The 7,929-nt window shown below is 36.4% G+C and overlaps 1 pseudogene; it reads left to right on the top strand.

The window, feature by feature from the left end:
* The first annotated feature begins 2,622 nt into the window (after positions 1-2,622).
* LOC124527278 (nuclear ubiquitous casein and cyclin-dependent kinase substrate 1-like) lies at positions 2,623-3,452 on the top strand (annotated as a pseudogene).
* The last annotated feature ends 4,477 nt before the right edge of the window (positions 3,453-7,929 follow it).

The following is a 7,929-nucleotide window of genomic DNA, read 5'->3' as shown; positions in this document are numbered from 1 at the left end:
TCTTTATATATCCTGGATGTAATTTCTTTACAAGTGTTCTGAATATCTTTCCCAGGCTGTGGCTTGCCTTTTCTTTTTTTTACCAGGTGTTTTTAGATGAGCAACTGTTTAGATTTTGATGGAATCCAATTTATCTTTTTGTTTTCTTTTGGTGTTTCATGCATTTTATGTTCTAGCTAAGAGACTTAAAGGGCCTAGAGAAATTTCCAACAATTTTTTCTCTAAGTTTTATAATTTTGGTGTGTATTTTTAGATCTACAACCCATCTCAAATTATCTTTTTTGAATGTAGTAAAATAGTGGTATAGGGGTCAATGTCCTCTTTTCCTTAGGAATGTTGCCTATTTTAGCATTTTTTGTCAGGAAGATTTTTATTCTCCACTATATTGCATTTAAAGTCTTTGTAGAAAATTCATTAATTGAGTATATATTAGGTCTATTTCTAAGTCTTTTTAGTTTTATTGAATGTATTTTTTTCATCCTTACACCAATCTACATTGTCTTGATTAATGCACCTTATTCTAAATCTTAAAGTCACATAATATAAATCCTCCAACGTCATCTTTGTCAAGATTGTTTTAGACCATTTGGATACACATGTTTACATACACAATTTAGAATCACTTTCCCAGATTCTACCAAAAAATTGCAAAAAAATTTCATGGAATCACACTGAATCCAAAGGACACTATGGGACATCTTAGCAATATTGACCCTTGCAATATATTAATTAAATATATTTTTCACTTATTTAGATAGTTCTTAATTTCTTTTCATCAGTGATTTTGCAGTTTTCTGTGTATAGGAGGTACAGATCCAACTCTGAGACAGATTAACTTGCAGAAAGCTTACTGCAGAGTGTTCTCTTGCAGTAAATACCTACCTATGGTGAAAATAGTGGAAGTGAGATTGATTATTCAGAGAAGTTGGGTGAAAAGGCATCAGCTCATCTGATGGGAATATCAAAGTCTGGGACAGACCTTCAAAATTGTCCTGAACTGGAGCAAAGTGGCCAGATGTTTATGGCCCTGAATCAATCAGTTGTTGGTCTCAGGTTGCACCAGGAGGAGATGTAGCCTTGGATGAATTTGCTCTCTCTAGCTAAGAGCAGTGTGCAGAGAGGACTCACGTATGACAGCTATCTGCTACCAACACTTCCAGCAGCTAGGAGCATAATTCATTCCTTCAGTACTAAAGGGCTGGTATGCTGGGTTGCACAGGACTGCATCTATATTTCACTATATTTCATCATTCGTGCCACTTAAATTCACTTGCTTCATGAAATTTCTGGGAACACATCTGTTAGGACTCCTATGGGCCTTATTTCCCAGAGGAAATATGTTCTAGGAAGTTTTGTGCTGAAGCCAACCTCTTGGCCACAACTGCTACTCATCATCTCCATCTTATTCTAGCCATTCAAGATTTTCCTCACCTTTGGCTAGAAAATAAACTCATTTAGAAACTTTACTTAGTGGTATGATGAAGAACCTCATATCTGAAGGTACTGAGAGCCTGGTCACGATGCCATTCTTTGCATGTGGCTGCTACACTTATTCACTAACTGGTAAGATTGTGCAAATTGGGCACCAAAACATGTTCAAGTGTGTCCTCTGAGCACTAAACTTGTTCCTCTGTTGTGTAACAGTAGCTTTAGCTCCTTGTGATAATCAAGGACACTACCCCTCAGGTCCATGATTCCTCTTGTGTTTCTGCTTTTTTTTTCTGGGCATGAGTTCAGAGTTCTCAGGTAATTGCCAGAGAATAAAATCTATTGAAACTCTTGCTGGTACCAATTAGAACAGCTAACCATTCGGAAAATCAGGACCTGCAAAGACCTTTACTGAGGTCAGTGTTGCAAAGACCTGATGCAGGAGTTAAGTGATGATAAGCAGGTAAACACTTTCACTTTTACATCTTGATTTCTAGACCCATGATTTCTATTAATTGAAGACATAGCATCATACACTGGTTGCAAATTAAGAGTATATATTGCATCCTTGAAGGCGGTGCTCATCTTCACATAATAACATATCTGAGCTTGTGCCTCAGTCACAACTTCAATAAGCCACTCTATTAAAAGGTTAGTCCAGCAGCTTCTGGTGGTGGTATATGCATTAAGATCAGTGGACTCCATTGTTGTGTGCCCACTGCCATACTTCTCACTGTAAAATTGGTCCTTTGGTTTTGCTTGTCCATTGTTTATGCTTGAAGATATAATGCTCTGTAGACATTTGGGTATTGGAGCTAGTTGAGGTTTTATGAAGCAGAAAATATACAGAATATATGTCAATGCTAGCTAGTCAAGATGAATCACCGCCAGGGTGAAGGGGGTCTAATGTCAAACTGACACTAAGTGGCTCTTTGGTGTTTTCTTCAAATGGTGCCATATTGGGAGTTGAACATTGTTCTGTGTTTCTGACAGATTGGATATATGTTTTTGTTAATTGGAATGTCTAGTCTACTGGCATTTAATATAATTATCAGGACTGGTTTGATTCATCCATTTTGAAGACACGGGGGAGTGGGGGCAGTGGGGTGCTTAATCATCTGATTAAGGGGTGCTGAATCAAGGGGTGGGGGTCTGACAAGCCAGCAGCTTGGGGTTCTGCAGCCACAGCCCCAAATGCCAAAGTTGAAGGTGCGTGGCACCACGTGCGTGGGGTGGGGTGGGGTGGGTGGGTCCTGGTCTTTGGCTTCTGGATTCGGACCTGTTTTGGCAACAAACACGTCTCAGCCTGTCAGAAATCAAAAGGTCATTGATTCTTCAGTGTCAGGAGTCTGATGATGCTGATTAAGATTATGGAAGAGATTCAGGCTCTTCCAGCTAAGAAAATTTGACCATCTCTCCAAGAAGCTAAAAGTAACAAGCAGTCTGGAAAGAATTCACAGGAATATAGGGAGGACTCAGAAGAAAAATATGTGAAGACCAAGAAGGATGATTCTCACTCTGCAGAGGACAGTGAAGATGAAAGAGATCCTAAAAATGTGCACCAGCAACAGCAGGCAGCCTCTTAAGCAGCTTCCAGACACAGAGAGATGCTCATGGAAGATGTGAGCAATGGAGAAGAACAAGAAGAGGAGTCAGAGGCACCATTCCAGGAGAAAGATTCAGGCAGCAATGATGATTTCCTAGTGGAAGATTTGATGATAGTGACTATGGCAGCTCAAAAAAGAAAAAGAAAATGATGGTTAAGAAGTCCAAAGCTGAGAGAAAAGAAAAGAAAATTCCCAGAACCAGGCCAAAGGCTACAGTGATGCCAAGCCCTGTGAAAGACAAAAGGAAAAGCAGGTGGCCCCATAGCTTCGAAGGCTTCAAGGGAAAAGATTCCTTCTCTTAAAGAAGAAGTCAAGGAACCAGAAAGCCTTCCAGAAAAGAAATCCTCTGAAGGCCCTCCACTGGAGAAATCTGGGGACAAAGGGTCTGGAGATGAAGCCTGGTCTGGGGAGGATTGAAAAAGTGATGATGGTTTGGGAGGAGATTTTATTTAAAAAAAGAAAAAAGAAATAAGAGGGAAAAAGAAAGAAAACCTACTTACCATACAACATGTTTTCGGCTATGGCTTCACGCATGGGCTTTCAATGTTTTGTTTTGTTTTGTTTTGTTTTGTTTTGTTTTGTTTTGTTTTTCCTTTTCTTGAATATAACATTCTCTCTCTCCCTCCCTCTTAAAGAAAATCATTGTATTTTTTGTCTATTGGTTTTCATTATCTTTTTGTCTATTGGTTTTCTCTTTGCCATCACCCCTTTTTCTATTCCTTCCCAATGAAAGCCACGTCAACGTAATCACTGGATTGACTGCTTCGTCTTTTTATTTTTAATGGAAGGTATACCACAGTTGTAAAGCAATAAGATTTGAGATGAACGCTACAGAAATTTTGCTTTTTCTGAACGGTAGCAAGTTGAACAGCAATCAAAACACGTAGAAGGATTTTAGTTAAAAATGATTGCTGGACTTAGAAAAAATAAGTTGTCATCTAATACAAGATCATATGTCAATATACACAAATATAGATGTCTAAAAATAATCAGGATGTTGAACTTCCACTTACTTGGCAGTTAGGAGATAAAGCTGAATCCTGAATTGTTACTAAAAGTGTTCATATTTTTTGCCTTGGGAGCAGGGCAGAGAATGGTATTACCTGACCTTGTTTGAGACTGTGGGTTTTTGCTTTTGTTTTTTGTTTTTTGTTTTCAATTTCAAGTCACTTGTTACCCCAAAGAGAACTGGAACCAGTCCAGCTACAGTCTTTCAGGGACTTGAAAAAAAAAAAAAAAAGGTGAGGGCTGCCGAAACTTAAATCACTCAATTTCCTATTTCACTTTAAAATGGTTCATGTTTTTGAATATATATGTATGTATTCTGTTTCTTAGATAAAACTTTACCAAGGATCAGAAAAAACCCAAAACCTAGAATTTAAATGGCAAGATCTGTACCCCAGAGTGGATTTCTTCTTAACTGACAACGTTGAGGTTTTAAGAAAATAAAATACCAATTAATGTGAACCTCAAATACAGACCCTTGAGATTTTCCCTTATAAAGACAGAAAATTGAAATTATTTTATGTCATAAATATGCACTCAGATGACCCCCCCAATAATGTAATTATGATTATGGTTGGGTTTAAGTTTTCATCTTGTTATTGTTTTTCTATGTTACCATTTGGTCTTTCATTTTTTCCCCATTGCTTGGTATCAGGAGTTTGCTGCTTCATTAAGTAAATTGCCTTCTGTTGGATTATTCAAGTACCTTTAGAAATCCACCTATCTCCTATATTATATAACTAACTACACTTCCTTCATTTATCTTTATTTTAAAAACAAGGTACATCTGTAACTTATCACCCTCTGCTTCAAAGTAATGCTCTATCACCTCTTACTTAATGTAAAACATATTGACAATATACTTTTCCTTACCGCTCTTCTATTTCTGGGCTGTTGTTTCATACTATTTGCTTTTAAATATATTATAAACTTCAAAATATGATGTTATTACTATTTACTTTAAACAGTGGTCTTTTAAAAATTAAGAAAGTGTAAAAGCATATTTCAAATTAACTATGTATTAAGCATTCCTACTCTTTATTCCTTCACATAAATTGAGTTTCTATAGGCTATCCGTTCCTTCAAAAGAATTCTCTTGAACATTGAATTTTAGTCTGCTGCTAACAAATTCAGCATTTTTTTGACAAAAATGTTTTCATTTTCTCTTTATTTTTGAATATTTTTTGGTGCAATATATTGAATTCCAGATTGACATGTTTTTTTAAATTTGAGCATTTTAAAATGTTGTTTCACTGTCTTCTGAAATGTATAATTTCCTATTTAAAAAGTCAGTAGTTTCTCTTGTCAGTTTTTGCTGTGTGTCTATAATGTGTCTTTTTTATTTGGCAGTTTTTAAGATTTTTCTGTTTATCATTGAGTTTTAGCCATTTGACAATGATATACCTAAGTGTGCTTTCTTTGCGTTTATGTGAATTGTGGTTCTTTCATACTGCTGGATACGTGGGCTGATATTTTTAAAAACATTTTTACACATATTTACCAGTGCTTGATATTGACCTGTAGATAACTGAGGCTTTGTTTGTTTGTTTGTTTTTATTCTTTTAAAGTTTGTGCTTCAGTTTGCATCATTTTTGTGGACTGTCTTCAATTCATTCTTATTTTCTTCCATAGTGCCCAATCTGTGCTTTTTTTTTTTTTCATTTCAGACATTGTATTTTTTAGTTTTAGAACATCTTTTGGATAGTTGTCCTTTCTCTACCAAGATTTTCTCAGATGTTTATTTATTATATCCATTTTGTCCTTTAAATATTTGAACATGCTAATCATAGGTATCAGTGTCTTCCTCATAATTCTGCTCTCTGTGTCATCTCTGTATCTGTGTCTACTGACTGTTCTTCATTTTTCCTGATTTATTCACACGCTTCATATTTTTATTGGTATACTGGGTACTGTGGATATTATATTGCTGAAATCCAAATTATGTGACCTCTTTTAAGGAATATTAAGTATTCTTCTGGCAAGTGATTAATTTATTCACAGATCAGCTTGATCCTGTAAGGCTTGGGCATATCTGGAATAGCCTATTCCTAAATTTGGTCTTTCTGAAGTCTGAAATAAAAGTTTTCTAGTTTTTAGTGAGGTTTATCTACTCTGCTTAGAACTCTAGTATTCTCAGCACTGAGAAACATCTAGAATTTTCATTCAGCTCTCATTCAGATCTCTTTCAGACCCCAAGATATCACACCTTGAACAAATGCAACTTAGTGTTTCCTAAAAGAGTCTAAAGAGCCCCTGCAGGGTGCTGGGTGGCTCAGTCGGATTAAGCGTCTGATGCCTGACTTCGGCTCAGGTCATGATCTCATGGTTCCTGAGTTCAAGCCCTGCACCAGGCTCTGTGCTGACATCTCAGAGCCTGGAGCCTGCTTTGGATTCTGTGTCTCCCTCTCTCTCTGCCCCTCTGCTGCTCATGCTCTATCTCTGTCTCTCAAAAATAAATAAATGTTGGGTGCCTGGATGGCCCAGTCGGTTAAGTGTCAGACTTCACTCAGGTCATGATCTTGCGGTTTGTGAATTCGAGTCCCACATTGGGCTCTGTGCTGACAGCTCAGAGCCTGGAGTCTGCTTCAGATTCTGTGTCTCCCTCTCTCTCTGCCCCTCCCCCGCTCATGCTGTTTCTCTCTTTCTCAAAAATAAACACTAATAATAATAATAATAATGAACAGATGTTAAAAATTTTTTTAAATAAATAAAATAAAGAGCCCCCCACAGATTTCTGGATTTCCTTCTCTGTGTATGTCTTCTTCCCAGCATTCTGTCTCATAAATGTCCATCTCAAGCAGCAGCCCCAAGTCATCATGAAAAGTTTTGTTTTTCCAGCAATTCTCCTGGTCTATATTTGTCTCCACTTCTCAACCACCCAGTTTGGAAGGTATCTCTAGATAGGAAGCTAAGGTAAATGTAGAGTTTACTTAACATGTGTTCCTTTTTTTAAGGATCATAGCTCGGCACTGTCTGTGCATTGATAGCACCATTTCATAGATGTTTATGGTTGGAGAGTAAGTCAGCACCTGTTATTCCCTAATGGCTATAATCATGATTTCTCTCCTTCCTCTGTAAAAACAAATAGCTACCTTTGCATTATGGCTTATTCTTTTCAAAGCACTTCCATGTATTATTTAATATGTTCTCACAGTGTTATCAAATGAATTAGCACTCATGATGATAATCAGGGAAGAAGGGAAGTTTTAAATTCCATATTTTTTATGAGGATACTAGCCTCAAGGAGAATAAGTGATTTTAGCTTAAACCATCTGGATTGGTATTGATTTTTCTAATTTTTATTTTAGTACTCTGTCCACTGTGCAATGCTGTCTCAAGGAAAACCAAAATTCTTTACTTTTTAAGTATAATAACTTCTAGGTTTTTATTTTATTTATTCTATTTGTTTAAGCATATGCTTTCCCTTTACAAGTTACAATGTATCAGAAATCTGGAGATGTTTTACCATTTTTTTCCTTAGGTTTTTCCTTTCCTGGTTTTGCTTCTTTCACACATTCTAAGAAATTTAATGTTAGATGTGTCTATTTGTATGACTGACCTTGGTAGCAAATTATATGAAAACATGAATGACCACTAGTTTCATTTTAATTACACTTTTGATGTGGATGTTAAAAATACTGACATAATTTACGTTTTTGTGATAGAATTATACTGTCCAAAGGAAGACATTTCATCCATCCTATTCTTTTTTTCTTTCCATTTTTATTTTATTTTACTTATTATTTTTTAAATATAATTTATTGTCGAATGGGTTTCCATACAACACCCAGTGCTCATCCCAACAAGTGCCCTCCCCCATGCCCATCACCCACTTTCCCCATTTTCCATCCTATTCTTAATATAAAGTCACCACAGTTGTAATTTAATA

The sequence above is a fragment of the Lynx rufus genome, unplaced genomic scaffold (assembly GCF_022079265.1).
Source record: "Lynx rufus isolate CCGP_SWC_20201006 ecotype Redwood Valley unplaced genomic scaffold, mLynRuf1.p SCAF_5, whole genome shotgun sequence".
Lineage (NCBI taxonomy): Eukaryota > Metazoa > Chordata > Mammalia > Carnivora > Felidae > Lynx > Lynx rufus.
This window is presented reverse-complemented; position numbering and strand designations above follow the sequence as displayed.